Source organism: Lissotriton helveticus, chromosome 8 (genome assembly GCF_964261635.1).
Source record: "Lissotriton helveticus chromosome 8, aLisHel1.1, whole genome shotgun sequence".
NCBI lineage: Eukaryota > Metazoa > Chordata > Amphibia > Caudata > Salamandridae > Lissotriton > Lissotriton helveticus.
This window is the reverse complement of record NC_136069.1, coordinates 1,561,852,083-1,561,868,324: the sequence shown is the minus strand read 5'-3', so window position 1 is coordinate 1,561,868,324 and position 16,242 is coordinate 1,561,852,083. Positions and strand designations below refer to the sequence as shown.

At 41.7% G+C, this 16,242-nt stretch overlaps 1 long non-coding RNA gene across 1 annotated transcript in view; it reads right to left on the bottom strand.

Moving 5' to 3' along the window:
* LOC144772055 (uncharacterized) overlaps positions 1-15,713 on the bottom strand; it is a 249,186-nt gene extending 233,473 nt beyond the window's left edge. The window contains exon 1 of the long non-coding RNA XR_013599622.1: positions 15,536-15,713. This is a non-coding gene — a long non-coding RNA (uncharacterized LOC144772055). The remainder of the gene's footprint in view (positions 1-15,535) is intronic.
* Between the last annotated feature and the right edge of the window lie 529 nt (positions 15,714-16,242).

Here is a 16,242-nt window from a genome sequence, read left to right as displayed (position 1 = left end):
TGTTTGTAATGAGGTGGCTTTTTTAGGTTTGCTTTTATTAGTGTTTTTAAAACTTTCATGTAAATAACATGCATATGTATGCATATATGTATATGTATGCATGCATTTATATTTGTATTTATATAGATATGCAGATTATATATGTTTATATATGTATGTATATATATATATATACACATACATATCTCACGAGCAAATGTCCCAAGCGGGGGGAGCGTCCTATTAGCTGGCGCTGGTGGCGAGGATCGGGTCAGCCTCGCTACATATCATTATAACAAGTTTTCTTCATTCAAGAAGACGCCGCACACCACTTCAGTTCTGTTTAGTTGTATTTATTCTCCAGTAGGTTATTCCCCACCTACGCGTTCGGACTGTTACAAGTCCCTGATCACGGTCAACAAACATTAGTCCATCCATTTGTGTTGCATATTTATACTGGTAATCTCACACAGCAAATTAAGATGCATTGTGGGATCAGTAGGCAATTGCAGTTACATGTTATTTTATCTAGCTTTATCAATGTGTTGGTGGCTCGCGAGTTGCGCATTTTGCAACTTAAATTTATTGGGTAAGTATCACTGGTGATTCACCAACGTGATATGAGGCATATAATGTTGACATGTAGTATGTTATTAACATTATGGTTGATAGCAAAATTATGCCTCCACATTAATGACTCAGGGGTCATTGAGTAAATTATGGCTGAGTGCCTAATTCTACTGTCCCAATTCTGCATATGCATACATACATATATATAAATGCATATGCATATATATGCATATATATATGTGTATATGTGTGTATGTAGAGAGAGGTAGAGAGGTAGAGGTGTAGAGGTAGAGAGGTAGACGTAGAGAGGTAGAGGTAGAGAGGTAGAGACTAGTAGAGAGAGAAGTAGAGAGAGGTAGAGAGGTAGAGAGTAGAGAGTGAGTAATAGAGAGTAGAGAGTGAGTAATAGAGAGTAGTAGAGAGCAGTAGAGAGAGTAGCAGAGAGTGAGTAGTAGAGTAGTAGAGTGAATAGTAGAGTGAGTAGTAGAGAGTAGTAGAGAGTGAGTAGTAGAGAGTAGTAGAGAGTGAGTAGCAGAGAGAGAGAATAGTAGAGAGTAGTAGAGAGTGAGTAGTAGAGTGAGTAGTAGAGAGTAGTAGAGAGAGAGTAGTAGAGAGTGAGTAGTAGAGAGCAGTAGAGAGTGAGTAGTCGAGTGAGAGGTAGAGAGTGAGTAGTACAGAGAAGTAGAGAGAGAGTAGTAGAGAGTGAGTAGTAGAGAGCAGTAGAGAGTGAGAAGTAGAGAGTGAGTAGTAGAGAGTAGTAGAGAGTGAGTAGTAAAGAGTGAGTAGTAGAGAGAGAGTAGTAGAGAGTGATTAGTAGAGAGTAGTAGAGAGTGAGTAGTAGAGAGTAGTAGATAGTGAGTAGTAGGGAGTGAGTAGTAGAGAGAGAGTAGTAGAGAGTAGTAGAGTAGTAGAGAATGAGTAGTAGAGAGTGAGTATTAGAGAGTAGTGGAGTAGTAGAGAGTAAGTAGTAGAGAGTAGTGGAGAATATTCCAAAGTTTGGCACAGCACCACTTGCACAATAAGTCCAATCAAATCATATCACTTAGAGTCCTTATTGAAGCGCTGAATCTTGGTGTATATTCAAATGCTTTTATTTTCCTTAAGTTTATGTACCACAGCCAGCCGACGCGTTTCGTTCTGTACAACAGAACTTCTTCAGGGCGTTCTTATTTCCTTCAAGTTATGTCGGTATCCTGTTGTCATATAACTAGATATTTCTTCCAAATGTTAGACGAGACGTAAGTACATTCTTATTCAAAGTGACTAGGTATCAATTTTACCCACACAATTCGGGCAGACTTGAGTAATTTATAGCAATCTCAAAGTCAGTCTTTCAAAAATTCCAAAGTATAGGACATGATAATCCAAATCCAAATGTTTCTCAAGAAAAGCCATTTTCAATCGTTCGGAACATCGGCGTTTGGGCAGATATGACCCAGGGACCCCCAGTATGCAAGGGAATTAGTCCCCCCTCTGCAAACGAGGCAGTGGCCTGTGTTGCAGAGAGGTGTAAAAAGGGGCATAGCCTCATTACACCTCTGTGCAATGCAGCACCCTGGTGCATACTGGAGGTTCCAGGTGGGCTAGTTGGCCCCCAGGGACCCCTACTATGCAAGGGGAATTAGTTCCCCCTCTTCAAACATGCACGGGGCTGCGTTGCAGAGAGGTGTAAAAAAGGGTGTGGCCTCATTACACCTCTCTGCAATGCAGCCCCCTGGCGCATACTAGAGGCTCCTGGTGGGCTACTTGGCCCCCAGGGACCCCCAGTATGCAAGGGGAATTAGTTCCCCCTCTGCAAACGCACCAGGGGGCTGCGCTGCAGAGAGGTGTAACAAGGGGCATAGCCTCATTACACCTCTGCAATGCAGCCCCGTGGCGCATATTGGAGGTTCCAGGTGGGCTAGTTGGCCCCCAGGGGCCCCAAGTATGCAAGGGGAATTAGTTCCCCCTCTTCAAACATGCACGGGGGCTGCGTTGCAGAGAGGTGTAAAAAGGGGCGTGGCTTCATTACACCTCTCTGCAATGCAGTCCCCTGGCGCATACTGGAGATTCCTGGTAGGCTTTCAGATCTTATATAGTTAGGAATTAGCATTAAAAAAACTTTGAAATTCACTGAAAAAAACATAGCTTTCAGGCCTTATATAGTTAGGAATTAGCATTTAAAAAACCTTGCAAATTCACTGAAAAAAACATAGGTTTCAGGGCTTATATAGTTAGGAATTAGCATTTAAAAAACCTTTGAAATTCACTGAAAAAACCATAGGTTTCAGGCCTTATATAGTTAGGAATTAGCATTTAAAAAACCTTTAAAATTCACTAAAAAAACTATAAGTTTTAGGGGTGTTATAGTTAGCTGGACATTTCACTCATACAAAACCATTGAAATTGCTCCTATATAGTTAGTTGTACTAACTATATTTCGCGCACCCGCAATCCACTGCTGATGATGTCACATATTACATCATTCATGACATGGTCAGTGACATCACTGATGACATCTCAAATGACATCACTGATGACATCAATGATGACATCATCCACGTGACAATCACATACACCTTTTCATACACTAGTAAAATCTTTCATCACTCTTTGTAAAATACAGAGTATCATATTTGAATCCATTGTTACAGCAATACAAGTATCTAAAAACCCACTCAGCGATTCATAGATGTATACACACATCTAATCACTTACCTGTAGATTCACTTATACATGCTGTCAATGAACAATAGAACACTATCAAAAATACTTATACACCTAAATCGACATTACACACCAGCACACATCCTATTAACATATGAAATGAAATGAAATGAAACGTAAACTTATAAAGCGCGATTGCTGCCCTGAGGCGTCCAAGCGCTAGCTAGAGAGTGGGGCCACATTGTCAGAGGCGATCAGCCAGGGAATTCGTTGTGAGCGTTAAAAAGGAAGGTCTTTATTTGTTTATGAAAGGAGGGCAGATCAGAGTTGGACCTAAGTTGGAGGGGAAGGGTGTTCCACATTTTGGCGGCATTACAGGAGAACATCCTGCCACCAACTCTCGTTCTTTTAATTCTGGGAACTGTGGCTAGAAAGGCCTGGCTAGAACGAAGGTATTTTATAGGGTGGTACTGTGTGATTAGTTGGCAGCTAATTGCCGGTCCTTTGTGCCAGAAGGCTTGATGGGATATGCACATTGCCTTAAAGGCAATTCTTTGCCGCACCGGGAGCCAGTGCAGGCTACTCAGCCCAGGTTTGGCTACAGTCTTCGTGGCAACTGGAGCAATGTGCGAGCCGCGCAGTTTTGGACTATCTGCAACTTGCGCAATGTGTAGTCGGGCGCACCGAGGTACAAAACGTTGCTAAAGTCCAGCCGAGACTGGATCAGGCCTTGGACAGCAACTTGCTTGGCCTCCATAGGTAAGAGTGGAAGTACTTTTTTCAGCATCCTAAGGAGGCCAAAACACGTTGCGGAGAGCTTCGTGGCCTGGGAGTTAAAGGTTAAGGCTTTATCCAGCCATACCCCCAAGCTTTTTATGTTATCCTTGGGTGCAGGGGGATACCTAGGCATGGAGGCCAGAAGCAGTCAAAGTGCGTTGGAACAGCGGGGCCCAGGAGCATCAGCTCAGTTTTATCCCCGTTAAGCTTAAGGAAGGATGTCGTCATCCAATTTTTTACTTCCTCCAAGCATTTCATTAACCCCATTTGTGCGGGTTGGCCGTCCTCCTGCGCCAGAGAGACCACTAGCTGAGTGTCGTCCGCGTATGAAATGATCTTAATATCAAACGGACGGACGACCTCAGCCAATGGTCTCATATAGATGTTAAATAACGCAGGGCTTAAGGAGGAGCCCTGCGGCACCCCGCAGCTCAGAGGTTTTCTAGGGGAGACCATATCTCCCTCATAGATCTGAAAGGACCTATTGCTCAGAAAGGATTTGAGCCAGAGTATTGCCCTACCTGAGATTCCGACATCGGAGAGGCGGCGGAGCAGCACATCGTGATTGACCGTGTCGAATGCTGCGCTCAGATCGAGGAGGACCACTGCCCCTGATCCCCCTCGATCTAAAATCCTCCTAGTTTCCTCGGTGACCGCTAATAAGGCGGTCTCCGTCCCATGTCTAGGTCGGAAGCCCGTTTGGGTGGCATCCAGCAGCTGGTTATTCTCCAGAAAGTCCATCAGATGAATATTGATGTGCTTCTCAAGAATTTTGCTCACCCGGGAAGCAGGGAAATGGGGCGGTAGCTGCTAAAGTCACCAGGGTCCAGAGTCGGTTTCTTCAGCAGTGCACGTCATCCTACTCACTTATGCAAACAATGGATCATACTTACATATTCACTTAGCTACACACTTATACAAACACAACTTCATCTATTCATTAAGATAGTAAGTCATACTTAGTGAATTATAAAATCATTATTACAAGTATAAAGTTATCCATACAGTCACTCACACAATCATTGAGTCTTATGTATACTTATTTATATACAACAACTGACACATACACTGCCTTTTATTTTTCTAGTTTGTTGGACATGTACCATTGAGAAATATATTTGCTCATCACCACACCCATAAAGATATTCACTCACCCAAACAACTGTTAGAACATGTAGTTTTAACTTCATATATTTAGTGAATCAACTATTCACACATCTTTGGGCAGTCACACACCCCCACCGAACCACACACACATTCACTCACCCATACAAATACTCAGTGAACTAATCAATAACTAATATAGACTTTCACATAGCTAGTAACCAACTGGAGAACCACTTTACACAACAACTGACAAAGTGATACAGATATTCAAACAGTTTAGTCACTATCCACTATATTTAGTGAAACACTATAAATTGGTCAAGTAAACAGTCAATTACACTGCTACTAAATCCTCCATCCAAATATTTATTTGTATATATCCACTCATTCTTCAATGCAAATTCCTATATATATAATGCATATTTAAATAACGAAGCAAACCACATTCACTGGATGATGTCATCAGTGATGTCATCAGTGATGTCATTTGAGATGTCATCAGTGATGTCACTGACCATGTCATGAATAATGTAATATGTGACATCATCACCAGTGGATTGCGGGTGCGCGAAATATAGTTAGTACAACTAACTATATAGGAGCAATTTCAATGGTTTTGTATGAGTGAAATGTCCAGCTAACTTTAACACCCCTAAAACTTATAGTTTTTTGAGTGAATTTTAAAGGTTTTTTAAATGCTAATTCCTAACTATATAAGGCCTGAAACCTATGGTTTTTTGGTATGGTATAGATATACAATATATAATATATAAGTACTAGGTTTACAATATTACTTAAATAATGTATCACATACATGTAAATGATTTGAAATGTTTCTTTATAGATGAAGTTAAGTGGATGTCGTACTAGTCAACTACTTGAAAAGTAATTGATATATGGATGTGCAGACTATCATAGATAGGCTTTTGCATAATAAAGTATGTACTAAAATTTGCATTTCAAATAAGATGATTAAAAATGTTGTAAATGGGTTAGTGCATATTTTTATATGCTACATACAGTTTTGGTACATTATCTGCAAGTGGTAAATTTTATTCATTTGTAGGGTTGTACTTTCGTGGTGTACTTGTAGTAGAATATAGTAATATAAAGTATGCGCATGAAGCATTAGTGTTCGCATGAGTCAGGTCTCGTATGTTTGAGCCTGTGTATTCAGTTCTACTGCTATGACAATATCGTATTTAAAACTGGTTGCTAAGGTTTAACCTGTTGATGTACTATTTAAAATTGATTTCTAAGGTAGCCTGTGACTAGGCCATAGGTAACTTGTATGTGTATAAAAGAAAAGACTTGTAGTTAGAACTTTTTTAAAGGTACACACACATGTTTAGGCGCATATACTGACATATATTTAGTGTTCTTCCTTGAATGTCATGGAAGAACTTATAAAAAAGCAGAGCTACTAATACATCGTCTTAGTCAGTGTTGCAAGTATATAAACCTTCACTCACATACACAGACACAACTCTTATGTAAGTAGCAATAATGGAGGCACTGACAATCACTTAAATAACTCATTAGTGACTAACACACCAAAGAGACAATCCATGCCATCCTTTAAATATAGGTTTACAGAACAAACAGCCACAAACAGAGCCAGCAATGTACTAAGACACGGTAGTACATATAGAAAAAAACAGATAGGAACTGAGAGACTTCTCCAGATATGTAATAAAGCTCTGACACTTAAAGTACCATCCAGAGAAGTAGCCCTTTGAAAATGTTGCAGACCTAGAGCACTTGAGCCTGGCCATGCAGTTCTAGTGCTAGGCCGACTTGGTATTTAAAACGCCTTGACAAGTCTTAATCTGCTGCAGTTCAACTTAAAAGTCACCCCTAATGTAGTTATTAACTAGGCTATTGAGTAAACTGTATGTCTATAAGTGCAAAGACATGTAGATGGATGTTTTTGACAGGCACATTCAGACTTTTAGGTACATATGCTAAGGTATAGATCCAGTGTTCTACAATGACTTCAATGTCATGTAAGCATTTATGAAAGGACAGAGCTATTAATACATCATCTCAGATAGAGTTTCAAGAATCCACATCTTCAGAAACATGCACAGGCACAACTCTTAAGTATCTAGCGCTAAAGGAGAAAGTGACATTCTCACTTAAACAACTCTTTAATGACTGGCACACCCAAGAGACAATCCATGAATCCCTTAAATATAGAGTTAAAGAACATTTGCACTGTTATTGTTGTTTCTCTTAAACAACAAGAAACAACATCAGTGCAAATTTTCTGACATATTACTTTAGTGTATTCATTCCAACATGGATATCTATCTAGAAATTTCAGTGAAGCACAGCATATATTATGCTGTAACATAATTAACATAGTAAACAAAAAACAAACATAGTGTATCCAAAACCGGATTAGTTTAGGTGTAATATTTTGGGATGAAAATGTACACCCCCCACCGTACATTTTTTCTAGCCTGTATTATGTTTTTACACTCATGAATTTGAGACTGGAAGTACACTGGGAGTGTTTTAGCTGCACTGCTCATCGCCATCCAAAGCCCCCTCCCAGATTAGTGGTTGTAACTACTGCACTATTATACCTTGCCTCAGGCAGAATTGCAATAGTGGCTGCCTCAATCAATCAATCAGATATTTGTGAAGCGTGCTACTGACCCGTGAGGGTCTCAAGGCGCTAGGGGGGGAGACATCATGCAGCTCTGTCTCACCCAAAGAGCCAGGTCTTGAGGTTCTTCCTGAAGGCTTGCAGAGTGGGTGAACATCTGATGCCGAGGGGAGTTTGTTCCAGGTTTTTGCCGCGATGTAGGAGTAGGCTCTTCCACCCATTCTGACTCTGCGGATGAGGGGGTTTCGGCATGGGCGAGGTCGGCAGAGCAGAGGCTTCTCCCGGGTGCATAGAAGGTGACTCTTACGTTGAGGTATTGGGGTCCAGAATTGTGGAGGGATTAGTAGCTTGACGGTCACTCTCTTCTTGATGAGGAGCCAGTGGAGGTCTTGTATGTGCCGGCGGATGTGGTCTTGTCGTGGAATGCCAAGGACAAGTCAGGCAGCGGCATTTCCTATGGTCTGGAGTCGTCAGAGCAGGGATTTGTTGATTTTGGCATAGAGGGCATTTCCATAGTCCAATCTGCTGGTTATGAGTGCGTGCGTGACGTTTTTTCTGGATTCGGGGGTATCCATTTGAAGGTCTTGCGGAGGACGTGGAGGGTGCTGAAGCAAACAGATGAGTCGGAGTTGATCTGTCGGGTCATTGTGAGAGAGGAGTCGAGTATGATGCCGAGGTTGTGGGTGTGGTTTGTGGGAATGGGGGGTTGCCGAGGGCGGTGGGCCACCAGGTGTTGTCCCATATGGAGGGATAGGTCCAAGGATGAGGATGTCTGTCTTCTCTGAGTTGAGCTTCAGGCAGCTGCTGCTCAACCAGCATGCAACGTCTTTCATTCCTTCCTGGAAGCTGAGTCTGGTGGTGTTGGTTTCCTTTCTGAGGGAGAGGATGAGCTGGGTGTCGTCGGAATAGGGTACTATGCTGAGTCCATGCTGTCTGACGATTGCAGCGAGGGGGGCCATGTAGATGTTGAAAAGCGTGTGGCTGAGCGATGATCCTTGTAGTACTCTGCAGCTGATCTCTGTGGGTTTGGAGAGGAAGGGCGGGATTCTGATTCTTTGGGTCGGGACGGTGCCTAATTCTAGAGTAATTGTTTTACCTTGACTGTTTTGGGAAGAGTGGTCAACTAGCTTCCTGCTGTCAATGTGCTGTCACTCATAACTGCACAAAATCTGCACAAAGTTGTTGCTGCTAAACATTCATGGAGGACACCTCAATGAGCAAAGACCTTGGAGGAGGCACAGGTTTCTGGTGTAGGAGTGAAGAGAAACACAAATCATTGCAGTGGTCATGGAATTTTAAAGACACCCTTACATCAAGTGAAATGGTGAGCATGTTCTATTTGTGCTCCCCAATCCCATGCATTTAGCATGATCAATATTGCCCCTTCTCCAACCCCAGATACACCAGCAGGTGCTACTCTTTACCCCTGCTGGAATGTGGTCCAGTTTCATTGTGTGCCTAGGTCGTGCTGATTGCAGAACTGTGTGAACCATCTTTCAATCCATCAATGTTCCAGAGATATAATTGTTTGAAGATGTCTTTCATCCCTAGTCCAAATATAATTTCCCTTTAGGGTTTGTGATGATGTCCTGGAGTTAGTTTGGTACCACTAGCTCTGTGTATGCCACTGCCAGTGGAGACATATGACAGTGATTCCTAGTTCAGTTATATGGGCCCCCAGGAGTTAGGCTTCCAACAGACTTAATAGGGGCTGCCTCTTTCAAGCACACTAAAAAGAAGTTAAGTCTTTAATTTATTTGAAATCCTTAATCTTTAACCTGCCCACACGTCCGATCACTTTTGACTTAGAACCAGAAACCCAGAAGCTACCCTGAGCTGTATCACATCGTGCCATTACAGGGACCCTTGTTTTGGTGATGGATTTTCGGGTCAGAGGCATTTAACTTTTTTGTGTTTTGAAATTTAGGAGTGAAGAATTGAGCCCATTAAGTTGTCCAGTTATTCAGCCAGAGCCATTGAAGAAGGCCCAGACACATCATTGCCAGATTGTTGCACTGCATCTGTTTAGTCTGTCACACTTACTCCATTGACTTGAACACCAGAGAACTACTGTACATATTAGAGCTAAAGATCCAACCAGAGCTGAACTTTCCTGAGGCGACCCATAGGGTGATATTCCCCATAGAACTAAAGTTATGTAAAATCTAGTGCTTAATGCTTAAACACTATGAACATATTTGGGCTAATGTCCTACTTGCTAACACTTTCTGGTTTTCAGTGTATATCATAACTTTTACTATTATTTAACTGTGCAAAAAAGTCTTATTCTTCTTGGAAGACTTATACCTGACTGGACACTGAGTTTAATTACTATTCATGCTGTATGTGGGCTTATAATCCCGACCACCACCTACTTTTTTTTTTTTTACAGTAAGCCTTAAATATTTACCTTGGAGAGTCATGTGCCTGCAAAAAGCAGCGTGGTTACCCAGTTGGAGTAGAGTAGAAATGGTGGACCACCACACAGGATGCTGCCCCCGGACACCAACAAAAGGCCTTATTCAAAGGGATGCTCATCCCTCCATCATTAATACACATCATTAAGTGGTTCTCTTGGCATCCTTAGTGGAGTCTGATGAACCAAATTCTGGCAGGACAATTTCACAAAGTTACCAAACCTTGCAATTTCGTGAAGGTTTGTCACTGTCACAAATCATTATCAGCCTGTCAAGAAAGAACTCCTGCACAGAGTGTAGTGTAGATGTTGCAGAAATGTTCCTCATGCAAAGTTTTTATAGGCTTTTTCACCAACTATTTTTTGAAACGTTGCCTACTTAGAAAATTTGACAATCAAACAAAACACCGTGGAGTTCCAAATGCTCAAAACTTTGCAGACCATTAATTATAGTCGTCCCCCTCAATACCTAGCTCAGATGACCAATTTGTGCATCATAAACCACTAAAGTCCTGTCTTTATGCTACCCGAGCAGAGTTTGCTATGTTTGAGGTCTATTCACATGTCACAGAACAGTCATACTCTGGTGGTGCGCCACAGCGAGGCTGCAGCCAGAGCCGCCTCAGCCAGGGTGCACCAGCTCACACCTTCATAGGATTGTGGCATCGCTACATATTATTAGACAGTGTGAGAATCTTCAGGTCTGTCCTTCTTCTCAGTGAAGTCATGAACTGAAAAAAATGAAGTCTAACTTAGACCAAAAGTTTAACTTAACTACTTTTCAGGAATTCACAAAGATAAAGTTAGACAAAAAGTCTAACTTAGATGAAAAGTCTAACTTTACTACTTTTCTGTATTCACAAAGGTAAACTTAAGACCAAAAGTCTAACTTTACTACTTTTCAGGTATTCACAAAGGTAACGTTAAACCAAAAGTCTAACTTAGATCAAAAGTCTAACTTTACTAGTTCTTACCTCCGTGAATACCGAAAAGTAGTAAAGTTTGACTTTTGTTCTGTTAGACTTTTGGTCTAATGTTACCTTTGTGAATCGAACCCCGCTGTTCTTGGTAATTTACATTCGAGAAAATCCTTTTGTAGGAGACTACTTTACTAATTTACTAATTTCTGGTATTTATGTTGTTTTGTGGACCCTAAATCCTGTTGTCATTCATTCAAAACCCATTGTTTACCCGCCACTACTGCAGCAGTAGGCCAATGCTGCACGTGTTTAGTAACACGTGGGACTCAAGAGTGCAAAAACCATGCACGAGAAAGGCATTGATTTTTCCCAGGGCAAATTTCACCAGATTTTATCCTATTTTTCCCAAATCATATTCTAGTGCTCAGTGGGTAGTGGAGGCTGCTAAAAGGTGTGCCACATGATACAGGGTATGCCTGCCCATCTCCAGGCGCTATCGTGCAAGGTTAATCGTACAATCCTCATTTTTACAGAGGACCAGTTCCAATTATGCAAAAATCTAAACTCAAGACATTTCAATTTGGGTTCCATGACGACCTCATTATGAGATTAAAATGTACATTTCTGAGATCATTGCTGATCCATGCACTAGAACATTCGCAAATGGTTGGTTCAAAAGTTCTAAAGTCACAAGCAAGCTCCCCGTGCAATTACGATGCACAGTTATCATATAGGAATGCACGTGCGGCAAAATTGATAAATAGCATAGAGAGCACTGATATTGGGGCATTTTTGCACCTAGGTCTGTTCTACCTGACATGGACACTATTGACAGCTGGCACCAACTGACAGGCGGTAACATTGATTTTCTACTAGTTGCTTCTTTCAAAATGTTGGTGCAAAGTGGCCCTGACAGAAAAGCAACCAATGAAATTTCTAAATGTCAATACAATAATTGTCTGAACTCTGCAGCCTGTCTGATTATGCCTCTTCTGTGAATAGGTTCCTAGAAATGTATAGATACTGGAGAAAAGGCCAATGTATGCACTCACGCTATTATCATATTTGGAAGGTGAACTAGGTGAGCCCAAAGTATCAACACATTTTTTCTGCCTGTCTTTCTTTATTCTATGTAGGTAACGACCATGGAGCTCATTTTAACTGAAAAACAATGGCATAAAGAGAGTGTAAAAAAAGTGGCAAAGAGAAAAAAGTATGTAAAAAGAATGAATATCAAAACACCATCAAGTGTGCCCCAGACACTCCTACTTCTGGATGAAGGAGACAAACATGTGCGGCTTTAACATAAGCAAAACCAAACCACAAGTATGAACACATAACTGTGGACCAGAGATTCCTTTTTTACTTCCATCAAGAGGCAGGAGAAGCACAAACATTCAAACGGTGGAAAAACATTTGTTTGGCTTGCATCAGGTTCCTCCACCCTCACCCAAAAATAAACAACTGAAAGACAATCTGCATAACCCTGTGCCGAAAAAGGTACCTCGTGATTTTTTTTGGGGGGGGGGGGGGTGTGGGGGGGTGAACCAGAATCGTGGCTATGCATACAAAACAGAAAAATTTTGTCCATTACCCAGTTCTTTAAGGTGTCTACTGTCATCTATTGAAAAGGAGATTCTCATTCAACATCCTGTGTGCTGATAACCGTCTACTGAAAGTTCTTTGAGCATCTTGTCAGGGTTATGAAGCCCTCTATACATACAACTACAAGGCAATACAAGTATGCAAGGGATAAAGTAACTCCTGCCATCCATTATATAGATATTGCAAGTCACTGAGGCGTTGCATAACTATATAGAGGTTATGGAACTCCGAAGTAACTTGCAATATCTGTATCATGTACAGCAGGGGGTGCTTTAGCCCATATAATGTATGGTCACTCCATCACTTTTCCAACATACCATTTAAAACCTTGGTTTGTGGTCTTGCAACAGAGCATTTTTGCAAACATGAAGAAAAAAATGGAACCTCTAGTGCAAAATGAAATAGATCAAAAACCTTTAGATATTTGAAAAAGATATTTGAAACAGTGCAATTCAAGTCATTTGAAAACAAGCTGCAACAAATGGGCATTTGTAGAAACATGAAGAAAGATTCTAACTTTTCTATAATTATCTAAGGAGTGCAAAAAATAAACGTCTTCTTTCTGCTTGTCACTGTAAGCTAGAAAAATAGAGCAGAAGAAAGAAAAGCAACATTTTATTTTTGTTGCTTTAAATAGCTGCGCCATGACCTGGCCTGCCTGTCACCCAGACTGCTGGCTCTGGCAGCAGACATTGGATATCAGAACTCGACTATAATAACTTATTAAAGTCGAGTTCTGATGTCTTCTCTTTATAATTTGCGACTGGGTGCATCACAAGTCGCTGATTGCTAAGAAATTAGAGACGGGCGTTTATACAGGGATTGCAGAGCCCAGTGTCTTGTACAAGGCTTATGGAGCTTGTGGACTGCATGCCTGTGAAAACGAGAGCCGTGTTACAACCCAAGCCAGAACCTTAGGGCAGGAAATGCCAAACTCATCACTCAAGCCAAATAAGTTCAGGCAGTGGACGCACAGAACTAAACTCACTGTGGGGCTTATTTACAAGCCACTTTCACCTCAGGTGCGCCAGTTTTAATAAGGGAAACGTTATGTACCGGAGGCACAGGGGGCTTGTAAATAAGCCCCACAGGATTTAGGGGCACTGTCTGCCGATGACTAAAAGAACCTCTAAGGGTATTGACACTACACATATGCATTGAGTGTGCCAGCTCAAGTGCATCCAGCAGTCAAGAAGACCTGCAAAGGCATTAGGACGACTCCCCCTCCTCCTGAAAGGGGGCCATGCTACACTGCCCTCCCCCACCTGTCTGGATCTTACCAGAATGCTGCAAGAACAGCTTCTCTGTCACTTTAATGAGTTATACACTCAGTAGCGTTCGCCTCCTCTCCTCCACCGTCACTCTAGCAGCTAAAGCAGGAGCTACTATTCGGTCCCTGCAAAAATGCTGACTATCTCTTTATCAGCCTTGTAAGTGAACTGTCCTAAATTACACTGGAACACTATAACATGGCAGGACTGGGGAGAGGAAACAAGAGGTTTGTAGTATTGTGACAGTAAAAGAGGAGAGGGAAGAAAGAAAGGGAAGGAAGAAAGAAAGAAAGAAAGAAAGAAAGAAAGAAAGAAAGAAAGAAAGAAAGAAAGAAAGAAAGAAAGAATTGGGATTGTACATGTTTATATGGTTTTTGATACCCTGAATACATATAATTATAATGATGAAAGGAAGAATGAAAGGACGAAAAGGAGAAAGGAACGTTCTGAATGACTGTGTGGGTAAATGGGTATACGGTACATACACAAGTGAAAGGAAAAATGTATGGATTGTAGGTAGTATGGTGAGCTGATTGGTGAATGAAGAGATGTATGGATGGATGAAAAGACGGATATATAGTTGAATGGAAGAGAGAAATGATGGGTGGGTTGATAAGTGAAAGGATGGATGGCTGTTTGAGTGGGGGAGAAGGATTGAGTTGATGGGAGGGTGAGTGGCTCAATGGGAGGGGGGATAATGGATAGATGGATGAATGATTGGATAGAAGGAAGGATGGATGGACACTAACCAAAGGGCTGAAAAACAGCTATGTTAATTGTATCCACTTGTGGCCTTATCATTATATGCTACAACATGGTAGTTGCCTGAACAGCTCTTATGCCAACTTCAGGCTGCTTCATAGCACTATGAGAGAACAGAAAAATTAAGGGAACGTGAGAAAAAGGAAAAGGCAAACAGGAAAGAGGGAAGATGTTAAATGCATACTATTATGGCATGTTTGTTTGTATAATGCTGAGGATACAGCCACAGGCTTCTTTAGAACACAGTGCGCCGTAAGAGGGAAGGAAGGAGGAGAGAGAAAAGGGTACGTTGGTATCATTTTGATGTTCGTATAACAAATATGTCGTCCTAAGCCTACTTCCAAGTGCTGGAGGGGAACAGAAGTGTGAGGGAGTATAGGGAAGTGAGACATGTTCTGGCATGTGGGGTGCTTGTATAGCCACGTGCACCCCAAGGCTGCTTCACATCGCTACATAGGGGATCAAACTAGAAAAGAAGTTGTATGCAAGCGGGAGATGTCTTTCTCTAAAATATTTAACAAATAAAATGCAAAAGAAGGCTAGAGAAGCGTGCTCCAATATGTTAAAGTGCAAAGTGTATATAATAAAACATCAAAATTAAAGATCCTCCCTAAACTGTATTGGAAATTAAGACAGAGTGATTAAAAAAATCATATTCAATGTTATGATCTATACAGCCAGCACTAATGGAATTAATACGTTGAAGAATCTCCAGGGTGCATTTGCCATCTTTAGTACTAGTAAAAGAGAACCAGACAAAATGCTTAAAAATAAAATTCCTATGGACGGCAAACACGCACAAAAGGAAAAGCGTTTAAGCACAGGCACCGTGACTGTAAACTGTACTGAAGTGAAACAAGTCCCTTACCCCACTCCCTAATGTCGCTTCTTGGATGTCAGCGCTAGCAATTTCATGAGATCCCACCTTCCTAACCCTCCTGATGATCCATAGGTGATCCCTAAATTGCCCCTGACACACTGGATCCACGTGCAGGTCACCCTGTCAGCAGAAAATAAGTCATTCTGCTGAAAGCGGCTTCTTTGACGAAGCTGCGAAAGGGGAAAACAATGCATTCTCCCCAAAAGCCAGGTGCTCGTCTTTTAACGTGAGTCTCTTGACGTGCGCCGTGAGCGCGCCCGTGGAGAGACGCTGGGCGCTGTGAAAAGGAAGCTGTGCGCGCGCGTGCGCACAGCCTATTGGCGCGCGCACAGCTTACAGGGACCTTACCAAGTGACTCTGGAAAATTCTATGAATTTGTCCTGACCACCATATTATATTTACTCAAATAGTATAGGACAACGTTTACTGGGACGATAAGTAATTAGGAAAAGGAAGCCAAGATAATGAGTCCTCCATTGTAAACATGATGGTGAAAAGCATGCAGCTGATTTCTCTGACTTTACATTTGTCAGTGCATTTGATAAAGTGGAACTTTTAGTGATTGGAAACTGGCACTGTGATACGAGTTAAAGGCTGGTTTAAATGCCTCCAGGCAGAAAGTCTGAGAAGCAGCTGCAGGACATGGTGTCAGGAGGAGGGTTCAAGGGCCAGCATAAGGTCCAGTGTTATTGAAT